Below are 14,173 nucleotides of genomic sequence, written 5' to 3'. Positions count from 1 at the left end.
GGGAGATGACTGCACATCAACTGGGAAATCAGAACTCCATTTCTATTAATGATATTTTTAAAGCCTTTACACAGAGAAGTATTGAGCTCCCACAAGTCAACTGGTAGCATCATGGAACTTGAAGGGTTGTTTTTTTTTTTTTCTGGAGACTCAAATTTTCTTCTCATTCTTCAAATGGTTTTGAGTTCACGAGTCCCCATTTGGGGTAACTTAGTTAAAATTTAGAATTGTCATATCACCTGTCTTATTTATTATAACTCTAAGTAACATGGCTGTGGAATGCAACATTTTCAAACCATTCACAGCAGTTACAATTGTTCTGTAAAGTTCTTACTATTAAAGCAAAAAATAGGTTAATGCTTATCTTCATTCTACTTCTACCGTGGTTCTGAACTTCAGTCTAACAGGTGGAACTTTTTGATAAAACACAGACCACACTCCAAGCTTTTGTCATGAGTTATGTTCTGTTTTGGGGCTGTAGCTTATGATTTATACTTTTCCTGAGGTTATGTTATCTGAACTTTGTCATGCTAGGTCTTACGTTGAAATCAGGCAAATTTCTGGTTTCTGTTGAAGGAGTTTTGAAAACCTAAAGCTAAAGCAGGCATGCAAACTAGCTTAAAGTAGAAATAACCAAAGGCAACATTCACAGCTTTTTTGTACTTAAACAATGAAAATACATCTGTTTTCTTGGCTGATGTCTATGATGTTGAAGTTCTGCATTTTCTCAATCATATAAAAATGAACATTGAAATCTTACTATGGGAGGTGTTAACTCATTCAGAGGATATTAATTTTGCTCACAGTAAAGCCACTTGTCATTTTGTTTTCTGCCCCATTCTTCTCAGAACTAAAATGATAGACTTAAGTGAGCAGAACAATATCTTTAGTTACAGTGTTTGAGATCTGTAAGGAAAGTGGCTATCATGAAGAATTAAACTAATTGTCCAAAAGGTTTTAAATGAGGACTGAGTGATCCTAGATCTACTTTTTAAAAGCTCCTTTACATAATTCTGAGGAAAAAATATGTAGTTTAACGTGACAGTTAAAGATGTTTCAGTTTCATACGTTTTTATTAACATTCAGTATCACAACTGCCTTTTTATTTTCTTACTCATACAGTTCTCTATATTACAGTGTGTCTACTTTTTGTATTAAACAAACAGTTTATATATTATGGATGTGTGTTTTATTTCAGCAAAGGAAGCAAAATCATTTCAAAAGCAGACAGCTTCATCTGTGCTTCTGAAATTTTACGTTCTATGGCTTTATGTTGATAGGCACCGATACACTCAAGTGCCTGACATTTCAGGACTCGTGTCGTTTTGGAAACCAAGATAGCTTGGTTGGATATGGCTGTCACGTGGTGCCTCTTGCAGCTGTTTTTGTTAGACCAAAGGCAGTGTTTCATGCCTGAGTTGAATGGCATCAATGTCACATCAACAAAAAAAAGTTCTTTGATGCAAACCTGTTACGGTGAAATATAAGACCTGTGTGACCCAGCTAACTCTGTGTGATTGCTGATAAAAGAGCCAGGAGAGAGTGAGTAAAACTGGAGATAATGGTGTGCTGAGGGATCCTGATGTTAATGATAAGGGTGGGATAGAAGAACAGCAAGACAGTTTTGTTCATTCAGGCTGCTCTGCCAGAGCCCAGCAGCACTGAGGGTCCCATCACACACAGTTGTGTCAAGCTGGGACCAAAGGCCCAGCCTGGCTGGACAGAAACAGAAGATGCTAGTTGAGAGGGGAGCAAGAAAAGCAACCCCTGGTTTAGTGAGAAAGGTATGATATGAGATACTCAACAAGCATCACCTGGAAAGAAATAGACAGTTCACATGGAAAAACGTTATTTACTATCAGTGTCCTCTGAAGTATCTGTTTGGGAGACTGAGGCATGAGCTCATGGCTGAGCAATCTTCCCAAGGCTGTTCTGTGTTTTACAAACTTCATCTAGTACCTCAAGATATTGATAGTACCTCAAGAAATTTGAAGATACATAGTTGGTTACAGCTAAGCATCCTTAAAATACTGTTTATGTTAGCATTCATTTGCAGTGAGTGTTCTTTTCCCTCTGCTTTATCCCTTTGCCCTTCCACCCTTTTCTTTCCTCTGTGAGTTTCAGAGGTTACCTAAACAGCCCCTTTGAGCCTTTGTGAATAGGAGGAATCTGTAGCAGCACTTCGCTGCTCACTGAGCTGCCCAGAGCTGGTAATAGCCAGGCTGGCTCAAATCTTTAGCACATACATATTAAAAGCTGCATTGTTTATATGGGAAATGTTATTTCTATTACAGTTTGGTACTAAGTGCCAAACAAAATCTGACATTTAAATATGTCCAAGAGGTTATTTAAGAGTCACTTACAGAGAGACCTATAACAAAATGTCTTATAATAGTTTGCATACCACTGTTGAACAGATGACAAATTTTTCCTTAACTTGCAAGAGAATTACTGCATCTGTGTGTGAGGCCTTGTCAGGGTTTGTTTTTCCTTAATATTCCTTAAATTTCTCTTATTTTCATCAACACATGCCACTAACTGATGCAAATTTAACTGAGTCATGGCATATGGATGATTGCAAAGTAGAGGACAAGTGTGTGAGGTGCTTGATCAGAACAATGGATAAGGATGGTTTGGGTTTTTTGCAAGTTAGAGGCTATTATGAGGACAGCTACTCTTGTGCTTTATCCAGTGATTGTACCACCAAATGATCAGACAGAGATCCCCAAGTCAGTTTATAACGTAACTTGAAAGCTGGATTGAAATCATGCTTGTTCTTTTGTTCTCTTTCTTGAATGTAGTTAATATTTGTCCATATCCCAAGCACTTTAACTGACAGGCAGTATAAGAAATAAAAAGATGAAGAAAATGATGATTCACTAATCATTTTGTCTATTCATTTTCCTAGATGAAAATGGATTATATGTAATGCCATTTACTCAATAGAGATTTGCACATCAGTATATGTGTGGAAGTAGCATTGTTTCACCTACCTTGCCACCTATGATTATAAATAAGAAAGCCTATAAATAGAAAATTTTACTTGAAAATTCCTTTTAGGATTTGAAACTGTTTTAGAATTGCTTCAGTACAAATTCATTTTGCATTTGAATTAAAGAAATCATCAGTGGATTTTGGTAGCTTCCTTTTTATTTTTTTTAATGTTTTATTTTTTTCCAGTGATAGTTATTATCTGTTTAATATATGATTGAAGTATGGAAGTTTCTTTATTGTTAGCTTTTTATGTAATTCATAGGTAAGCATAGTTACTGTGAATCGTGAAACACATAATTACATAATTCCAGTTACATAGTCAGATCAACTCTTTCCAGTAGCACTAAGAAACTCTTATCCTATTTTGATTCTAAAAAATTAAGGCAGCGTCATTCCCTAACAGCAGAGTAGTTTACCATTTAGAGGGAATGAAATCCTGGCAATAAATAAATAAATTAAATCTTTTTGGGGTGATTATTCATCAGTGTACCTGCATGTCCATCAGCTACCCTGCTACATTAGTTCCATCCAACACATCAATAGCTTACTGATACAGCCTGCTAAGCATTTTTTTTTCCTTTCCAACTTTTTATGTTGCCATTAATGGAGCAAAATCTAGGTGGAATATATAAGCTATGTTTATTTTACAGTACTGGAAAAAAGTATCTTGAGAATTGTGTTCTTGTCAATAACGCTTTTAGTTTACTTGAGAAATGTTTCTAAGTATGTTTTGCATCATACAGAAGAGAAGCTGCACTACTGATCAATAGGTTTTTTTTCATGTAGATGACGATGCTATACAATAGGGTTTTATAGTGATCACTTGACATCCATAGTTGAGCAGTATGTAGGAAGACAACTCATAATGGACATTTACTGGTTGTCACTGTGTAATTTCCCACCAAGAGTGCATTGTCCTGAAATATAATTGAAATAAAATAGGCACTGTGCTGCTATAAATATAAATAGCTTGAAAATAGTAGGCTAGACTCCTATGGCTTGCTGAGGACATTTTAATGGAAACATAAATACCATAATCATAAGCTTTTTGCATGCATTTTACCATTAAAAAGGAAAAAATGTTCATTTTAAAATGAGAGACCTTTATGAACTGGTTTCTTTCCTATCAGAAGTGGAATCAAGTTATGTCAAAGGAATATTAGGGAACTGTAAATCACCCCAGTTGCTTTAACTGTCATCTGTTTGGTGCTAAGAGGCAAAAATGCTATTGTTAAGGTTGGGCTGCGTACTTACTAGTTTTCCAAAAAAAAGGGAGACATTTTATTTATATGTTAACTTTTATTTACTCAGAATTATGTTTTTGCTTAAATTGGCACACGAGTGACAAACCCTGGATGCTGAAAAGAAGCATTAGGAATATGTAAAAAGTGAAATAAGCAGACCTTGTCTTTCTAGTGTGTGTAGAATGATTTTTAGCAATAGCAAAACAGGTCCTGAAAACTATGACGTACTATATTGCAATGCCTGGATAAATATTTGTTAAATAAAAGGCACTTCTGCAGCTATATTAAACTTCTTTATTAGTAGTGTCAGTCATAGGAGAGTTGCTAGAGTCTGTGGAATCATTTATGCATAGAAATCTGAGCTTATTGCCAGTCCCATAATAGATGAAGATATGCATTATTACTCAGAATGATGCTTCCTGTAAGTGTTAGGGTGTGGGTTTTTTTTCTCTTAAATAAAGAGATTTTTAGACAGTTCTTGAAGTTGACTTGAGGAGCACTGCATAAAGGGAAAGGCTGTGGTGCTGTAAGGTGTTTAAGCAATTTAAAACCTATGGAGCTGTTAAAAATTCAAGCAGCATAGGTTGACCAAGATAAGCTCTTCTGTCCTGCTTGTGCTTAGTTCTGTTCATAGATGTGGAATTGTTTTCCTAAGCCGCTGTTTGTTAAGCAAAGCTCCCTAAATGACTTCAGAAATTAATAGTAATGGGTCTTAAATCCTTATCTTCCAGAGAGTGTCACCCTTCTGCAGCATAACAAAGCTTCATTCCCGTTAGAATCAGGCTTCTGGAAAGACATTTCTGGCCTATAAAATGGTACATGTGTTATTATGGGATCATCAAACAGTTCCAGGACAACCCTTTGGAGAGCAGTGGGTTAACAAACTATTTGCAGTTTTCTCGTATGTAAAATAGAAAATAATATTTGGAGATCAGTACGGTATTTTCTTCCTCTCTGATATCCTGGAGAAGGATTAGTTAGAGCCTCTGTGAGACTCTCATGGGGTTTAATTTCACTTTAGCACTAACACATTGCTTTTTTGTTTCTCTACCCTTCATGCTATCAGCTAGTAATCCTTACCTCCAGAAATGCCTGAAAATTAGCTGCATCTGTCATAGACCCATGTATTTAGAACCCAATGGACACTATTAGCATTGGCATTTTATTATCTTATGTGGTTGTTTTCTTTTGTTCTTCCATCTTGATAGAATATAAGGCAAGTTTAATATAAATTCATGAGGATTTATGTAGACTCCCTATTGTGAAAGTATGCAACTGCACTCTCTTATTTGAGTTACCACTTTGGTGGAGTAAGAGGCATGCTTACAGTGAACTCTGTTCAGGTTCAGGACTCAAGTCCTGTGTTCTTATGTATATATCTTTTTTCTTTTCCTTTTTATATAGATACCAAACACTGATACTCTTATGAGAACCATGCTTTTTTCCATTTTCCACAACCACGGCCTCACTTAAACTCTGGTATTTTTGCTTCCTCTCTCCTCAAGTTGACTTGCCGTGTAATCTAAAGCATGAGAGCTATTTGTTTGTTTTTACAAAAGCAGCAGACAGTGGTACCTCTACAAATGGCTGCAGTGGGAAAATGCACAGAAGAAAGATAAGAGGGAAATGAACTTTCCACTCCAGGTTACAAAGCAAGGAGGTGAAATGGGGCCCACCAAAGGCTGACAGTCCTCACTGCTCTTATTCTGAGAAGACTGCCAACTAGCACCCCTTCCTGTAGTGGTATCTATTTGGTTTTGTAATTTTCAATTAGGCATTTTGTTGCTTGTACAAAAAAGAGAGCAGCCTTCAAATGGGAGGAGGCAGCATTAAAAAGAAAAAAATTATATATCCTTGTCTAAAACAGAGCATGATATAAAACCTAGAAAAATCAGTCTCCCAGGCCTTGAACTGTGAGGCTTGAGACTGTAGTTCTAAAACAAAGCTAACGTGCATCTTTGTTTCCTGCTAATACCATTAATAAAATGGGAAGTTCCTTATTCTGAGGAGATTTTGGGCAATATCTGAGGATGCAAAGCTGAAAATGCAAGGGCTTACCAATTCCTTAAATGAAGTGCTTTGATCTTACTAGCCTAAACTGTTTTAATCTGTTCTTTGCTAGTCCTGTTAACCAAAATTTGGATTGCTAACTGGTGTTATGCAGCATTTGAGCTCTATAATTCAATCAATTACATTTGCTGCTGCTGTTGAACATGGCTCTTTTTAAATGAGGTACAAATTTACGATTCTTTTGTCTTTTATGTACCTCCAGTCAATCCATCTGTTCCTCTTCGGTGAAAATCTCAGACTTCTGCTCTCCAAGCACTTAAAAAGCTAGGGCTTTGTATTTTTAGTTGTCAAGAGTAGAAGAAACTGAGTGTAGAAAATTACAAGAGTGTAGAAACTGAGTGTGGAAAGTGTGTTGTGTATTCACAGAATACAACCCTTTCACAAAATATACAAATTAAAGTTCTCTCTTAAAACTCATTAAATAAATATTGATTAATGGCTTAAAAGTGAAGTATAAATTAATTTTTATGCAAGTTCTGCTAATCAGCATAATAGATTTATAGATTTGTGAAGTTTTTTGTGGTTACTTTTTAAAGAATGTCTATTTCACAGATGAGACAAACTATATTTAACCAATTGTTTATCTTCATGGCCAGTCTTGTTTGTTTATGTGACTAAATAAGCATCCTGAGTATGGTCTAAGTAGTTTGTCAGAGGAGGAAGTGGTGGAATCCAATTGTGGGAAGGAATCCTCTGCAGTAAATGTCAGGAAGGAAAATAACAGCACTATGTGTAGGTTAGCAGGCGTGTATGTGTTAATTCCTTTTAACATCTTATAAACTAATTGTATGAGTGCTTATGTAACATACCACACTGACAATCCTGGAAACAGAAATTGTATGAAGATTTCATTTCATTTTCTTATTAGTTGGAAAGCTGAAAACTAATGCTTTTCAAGTCTTCTCTCAGCAAACAGTATTTACTACTCAAGCATTACACTTAGTAGCATATGGTCTATAAGGTGTTTGAAACCTTGTTCCTTAGGGCTCAAATACTATGATATGAAAAGTTAAAAGCTTCTTGCATGACTTATTTTATAAAATTATGTGTTTCTGAAAAATGTTGTTCTACCATCAGATTTATTTACTTGTAGATTTTTTTTTCTTTCCGTAAAATACTAGTGACATTTAAATAGCTTTTCAATCTGATGCATTCATAGAAGCCTTTCTTATGTGATGAATATATGAAATGCAATTACAGTAAATAGATCGTATATCTGTAATGGATAGATAGTTTCATCTGCCCTGAGTTTAGGTGGTGATATAACATATAAGACTTAATTTATGAAAGCAAAAGCGAAGGGCACAGATTTTGTTTTATTTTGATTCTTGTGTATAGTTTTGTGACAATAATGCATGGCATGCCTGAGTTCCTTCGCATTCTATAATGGTATATCTTCTGTGTGCAGCAATTCAGCCTTGATTACAGCCTTCCGTCCTTCGTTCCCAGGTTTCCCTTTAAAAGGAAGTAAAATACAAACTAGAATGAAAAGAGAAGGCAGTATTGCTACTACAAACATTTTAAAAAGCAATTAGAATCCGTACCACTTCAAGGGATATGAAAAGCAATGTCTCACTTCTAATTTCCACTTATCTTTGAGAAAGAAATTTATTTGCAGAAGACTACAGTACTGCAGTACCTGGCCTCCTGGGCACTAAACACTCTCTGACCTGGCAAACAAAGGAGACAGAAAATAGTAACACTGACCTTTGTTTTCTGAGACATATTTCATGGCTCATTAATAGTTGTGATATATATCATGGAGCATTTTATGCTGCAGAGGAAACAAGCGGAAGCTGCCTGCCATTAACAGATATAGTGTATAAAAAGAAAAAGAAAGAGAGAAAAAGAGAAGGTTATGCTATGTGTTATTTTTCACATCATTTTAAACTGTACTGTCTGCTTGCTTAAGATAAACTTTGCACATATTTGCTAAAATGTTTTCAAATTAACTCACATGTTTCTAAGGATTGCTAAATGCCCATCAAGGAATGGAGGGATGCATTGAAGCTATTTTAATTAGCAAAGTGTGATTTAAAGGTTGCTAAAATCAAAAAGAGCTTATTCATTTTTCATCAATAATCACTTTCCTTAATATTTCATCAAAACCTGCTGATTCGGAGACCACCTTCTGGGCTTCGATTCATTATGACTACTGACATAATTTAATTTTTCCCCCTTTCCTCATTCAGTGATAGGGTCTTTCATCTTTGAGACATTGTTAAGATGTTTCTAACATTCACAGATTTCCAAGTGAGCCAACTTTTTTTAAAACTGTACTTAAGACAGGCTCTTCTTTTCTGTGGAAGCAATTTTCCATGCGTTTGTTTTTAATAATGTTTTTTTTTTCTCCATCTTTGTAGCCAATAAAACATAAATTCTTAGACAGATGTACTGAAAATTGAGAATAGGTGTGGTCTTATTTATTTTTTGTGTTAGTGTGGTCAACTTATATTTTAGAATATTCTGGAAATACTTGTAAGATAAAGGCTAGAGATATGATACAGGAATGTCTCTGTATCTGTGACATCTCTGCATCCCAGTACTGCATTCACAGCTGTGCTAGGTTCTACTAATTACAAATTTTTCCTGATATATATGTCAGTTTTTATTTACACCTAATATAACATGTGAGGCCAAAATATTACAAAGATGATAGAGATAAATGTAAAGAGTTGCCTATAGCCTGTACGATTGAAGAGTCACTGAGTTAGACCTTTATAGTTATTCTAAAACATTTGGAATTTAAATTGTGCTGGAAGTAATGTTTTTTACCTAAATGTTTGAGGGATCATGAAGAAAAGCAATTTTGGGAATTTATACAAGGCATTTTGTATATATGAAAGGAAGTACAGTTAACTGAAATTGCTCTTTTCACTTTAGTAGAGCCGTTCCTCAAAGTTTTGTCTACATTATCATACTCTAGCTATTTTTTGGTCCCAGAATGAATTTCTGTTACTATTTCAACTGCATAACCTGTTTCTTCTTGGAAGGTGTCCCTGTAGAGCAGTATCTAGGAAACTTTTAATTCAGATACTGTGTTAAAACAAGAAATTGTTGGTTACTCAGCAACAACAGAATGTAGTGGGTTGAAACAACTCACTGCTGTGGGGTGTACTGTGGGCCTTTCCTGTCGGTGCTTGGAAAAAGTTCAGAGTCTTCAGTTTTCTTCACTCATCTCCCACCATTGAGAAGCTTGTCCCACTCAGTGGATGTGGTCAGTGTCCAAACTGCACACCCCTTGTAGTTAAGAGCCAGGACATCTTTTCTTCTCATATTCCTAGAGGTTTCAGTCTGGTCTGATTGCAGTTTCAAAAAATGACCTTTGGGTCTTGCATAGATGTTCAGAGCTAAATTGTTGCTCCTCTTCTGAAGTTTATATATACTGAATTTCATTAGCTTTCATTAGTTCCACAATTTCTGATGTAGACATTAGTTCTGCTATTTTTATGTAGGTAAAATTGCTTCAGGTTAATATGTCAGAATTTAACAAGAGAACAGGTAAAGCTGAGACAGCATTCAGTGTTAGGAATAATCCTACTTCATTGGACTTCATGCTTACCTTTTTTTTTCTTTTTAAATATTCCTTCTCACATTGATACCCCCGTCATCTATGCAGTATGTTATCAGTGAGTGTTGATCCATTTTTAGTAGAGCACATATACCTGTACAGAATAAGATGCAGACACACAAATGTGTTTCTTTGACAGAATTTTAAGGTATACATTTAAGAATATTCATCTATGCATAACAAATCATTTCTAAAGTTTTCTTCACTCCAGAGGAGGTGACTTCCAGAGTACATCTGGTCCAAGCTGTGGCTCAAAGCAGGTTTGATTAGGTCAGGTTAATCTGGAATCATATCTCATGTATCTCTGAGGGTGGTGATTTCACCAGCTCTGTATTGCTTACCCCAGGATTTGATCACCTTCATGTTGTCTAAAAAAAAATATTCTAATATCAGAATTTCCCATGCTCTAGTTTGTGTCTGTTGCCACTCATCTTTTTGCTATGCGATTCTGAGATGCCTGGAGAGCGTATGTGAAAGAAAATACAGAAAGTGATTTATATAAGATCTGGAATATTGAAACAACTGATTCAAAATTTCCAGGTATAAGAGAAAATTTTAGAGACAATAAGGATTACCTTAAATAAACTAATACTTCATTGTTAGCTCTGAACTTTTCCTAATGATCACTGGAGTTCTTATTTTTAATTGCCAATTATATGCCTGTATTTCAGAGTTATGCTTAGGCATGTTTCTTGTTTTTTATTTTGAATACATCTGCTGTCTTTTTCTCCACTACGCTATTCTTACTGTGAATAAAAACCTTGAGGACAAGTCATAACTGTTCATTGTTCTTATAGGAGGCTGTCTTTTGTCCTCTATTTCAGTTTTGATGTTGTGGGTAGAACATTCAATGCCACCAAAACCAACACCTCTGAAAATACTTCTCAAAAACCATGCTTTCTGTTGGCCTGCATGCATATTTAGCTCTTACTTTTCAGTGTCATTCTGCAGAGGGTATTTGTATTGCTTGCCTTCTTGGGCAATGCTGCTGCCATACTGGACCTGCTGCTGCTGTGACAGCTCTGTTCTTCTGCACAAGTACTTTCAGTATTGCTCTTTTCACACAGAGGTTCTGCAGCTCACCCACACAGTTATCTGGTCAAAAATAAATTGTGGATCCCAGTGAAATGCTACTATGTTGGCAAGGAATTGTGAAACAAAGGTTTCCACGTAACTGTTTACTTGTGAGATGCAGCAAGCAGCTGGTGAGTGCTGTGGCATTGTAGGAACAGAGCCTAGGCGATAGGCAGCCTCCTGCTGGGCTGAAGGACTGCACCGGAGGTGATGGAGGGGAATAAGCAAAGGAAGGCTCCTGTGGAGATCAGGAGCACTGTGGGATGGGAGAGGAAGCTGCATGCTGAGTGTGCTATGACAAAGGGGAGCCAACCATCCTCTCACTCTCCAAAATAAAAAATCACCCTCCTTATAAACATAGATGAGGGAGAAGATGATCTGTGCAGAGTTGTCTTTCATCTATATGGTGCGTTTGCAGGGGTTTAATGAACTTCATAACCTTTAATGGAAAATTGTAGTCAATATAGAGACTGTTTTGTTCTGTGGCTCATCCCTTCCCCACTCTCTCTGACAAACTGCCACCTGCACAGTAAAACACTGCTGCTGTTTAATTGCGTATAAATCAGGGCCAGGGAGTGGAGACAAGCCAGGGGAGTCTGGAAGGAGAATGTAAGTTTTAAAGGTAATTACCTGAGCTGGAATGGGGCCAGGGCACCGAGGTTAACACCTGTATGCTTGTGAGAAGTGCCTGGTGGTGTTCTTCCAGAAGCCATTTTCTACTGAATTATAGGAAAGACCTTGTTAGTCACTGGATTTGACTCCGTTCTGACAATGAATTTGTTCCTACTGTGGTATATTCTATCACTTGTGTAGTGCACCTTCACTCACTTTGAAATGAGATTTGTCTATCAGCTTTATGTAGACAGATAGACTACTCTCATTCTTTTATAGTTCTTGGTTGAGAAGACAAGTGCTTGGCATCTAACCTAAACTTTTATTTTATCACCTCTGTGTTTTCTTGAATTTATTAAGGTCTAGGACAGAAAGACATAAAGTATCTGAAATTCCCAGTTCTTTTCTGAGGGTGTCTACTGAGATACAAAGGAGAAGGAAAATATTGCTTTTCTTGCGTGCTCTTCAGTCACAAAGTAATGCAGACCTACTGCTTCTGAGACCTTCCTTAATGTGCTTAGGCACTACCGTATCAAATGCAGAAGATCCTTGTCTTTGCCATATTCATTTTCTCTGTTTAGGGACAAATGTGATGTTCTGTTTTGAACGTAGTAGAAGTGTAGAGGAACTGCTCATCAGTGGGGGTGTGAAAGATGCGTCTGCTGACTTGTGGACTGAATGTGGACACTGAGAACTATTTGCTACAGGTTGAGCTAAGTCTCAGTAACTACAGTTTTTGTATTCCATACAGATGGGCACTAGAGAAGGCTTCTGCATATTGAGCAGTTGAGTACACAATCCCTGCACAAGCAAGGAAGTTTAAGATCTGATTTTTATTTTTTTATTTTTGCTGTTATTTTTACAGTTGATAGTATAGTGATTATAAATATTTCACTGACATTTATTATTAAAGGAGATGTATATTGTTATATTAGAGGGAGAAGTTGAAACTTGTGTGTAATTTAGAACTTCGCTGTGTACACAGACTGACAAATTGTGCTGGCATATAGGAAATAAAAGGAGCTAAGAGAAGTTTAAAATCAGTGAGCAATTTTCAATTCATGTGAGGATGGCAATTTTATATACTGAATAAATAAGATATTAGGAGTGTTGACATTAGGGAAATGGTTGATGTGAAAGGAACATGTCAAAATAGGAGAAAATGAAATTTAGAAGCGTCAGGCTAAGGAATAAGGAGTGAAAATGAGGTTGTGAGTCCAAGGAACCTGGAGGTGATGAGGAGTGGGGCAGAAGATAATTCTAGGGGAAAAAGAATGGCAGTTTTATTTCATCACTCTTTAGTCTTAGTAAGCTTCTTGGCTATGATATAATTCACACATGGTTCACCAGAATGCAACCAATTGAATTGCTCTGAAACATTTCTCCACCCTGTATGAGCTTTCCTCCAGGATTCACCTGAGATATCTGAGCTTTTTTCATTCCTGCCCTGCAACTTCAGCATTGCTGCAGATGCAAAAGTGAAGTTTTGACTCCATCCCATCTAAATTCAGCTGCTCTTCCCTTTAGTATCACAACAGAACAATTTAAAGAGGCATGAAACAGCAGGATTCACAGTGTAGGTGTTTAGGTTCTTGCTGCTTGGCCACATTACTATCTTGCTGTATCTGCAAGAGTATTGCAAACTTGATTAAAAAAATTAATGATGAGAAACAAAGGGATGAACAAAGAGAACAAAAGAAAAAAGTGAAGAGTGTGTGTAAGTTTATTGCATGCAAGTCATCCAATTATCCCTCAGAGCCCAAATCCCTTGTCTAATTGCCTAAGTTGATCCTTCAAGACTGACTACTTTAAATGAAATAGCAGATTTGGTGGAAAGCAGCCTATGGGAGGTATTTTGTGAATAGGCTTGCATGAACAGCAGGATGATTTCTCTTTTCTTCTGTTTGTCTCGGCCTTCTGTTATCAGAAGAGCAGCAAAAAATGAAAAATATGAGGGCTGTTGATTAGTAAATAGCCCCTTTGGCACAGAGTTGAGGAACCTGGAGGTACTGGGAAACCTATTCCTATGCTTTTTATGCTATGCTAGTCTGCATCTGTTGTATCTCTCACTGGGATCATAAACTCGCACTAGCACTACACATTATATTAAGTTTATTTGAAAAACTGAGGGAAAAGAAAAGCTTTTCAAATATCTCACTGCAAAATCACTAGACTGAGGAATGTCAGGATTGAGCTGGAGTCAAAATGAGACCAAGCTGCATCCCAAATCATTGTCTCGCATTGGTCATGTGTGCCAGCAGTAATGGAGAGATGAAGACTGTCAGACTTAATGTACCTTAAAGGACTTCTGTTTAATACATTCCTCTGCATACACACCGGGTAAGGAAGAGACCTCTCTAATAGCCTAGCAGTTCACTCTGTCATGCAAAATCTCTCCTGTAATTATCCCCTTCTAGACAGCATCAATCCTCCCAACATTAGGTGTCGAGAGAGGAAAGAAAACAGGGATCTCCCACAAAAGAGGAGAAAACAGAAACTTTTTCCAGTCTCCTCTTAGCCCAGACCTTTTGACCGCCCTGAGGAAGGGGACTTACAGGTCATAAAGAAATTCTCAAGCAATTATACTATCTTTTTTTTTGTTTATATA

At 36.6% G+C, this 14,173-nt stretch overlaps 1 protein-coding gene across 12 annotated transcripts in view; it reads left to right on the top strand.

The window, feature by feature from the left end:
* Positions 1–14,173, top strand: part of PARD3 (par-3 family cell polarity regulator) — a 425,974-nt gene that overhangs the window by 326,726 nt on the left and 85,075 nt on the right. The window lies entirely within an intron of this gene.

The sequence above is a fragment of the Cyrtonyx montezumae genome, unplaced genomic scaffold (assembly GCF_038088225.1).
Source record: "Cyrtonyx montezumae isolate F1298 unplaced genomic scaffold, pur_monq_1.0 scaffold_14, whole genome shotgun sequence".
NCBI classification, from domain to species: Eukaryota; Metazoa; Chordata; class Aves; order Galliformes; family Odontophoridae; genus Cyrtonyx; species Cyrtonyx montezumae.
The sequence above is the reverse complement of the archived record's forward strand: the minus strand, read 5'-3'. Positions and strand labels throughout refer to the sequence as shown.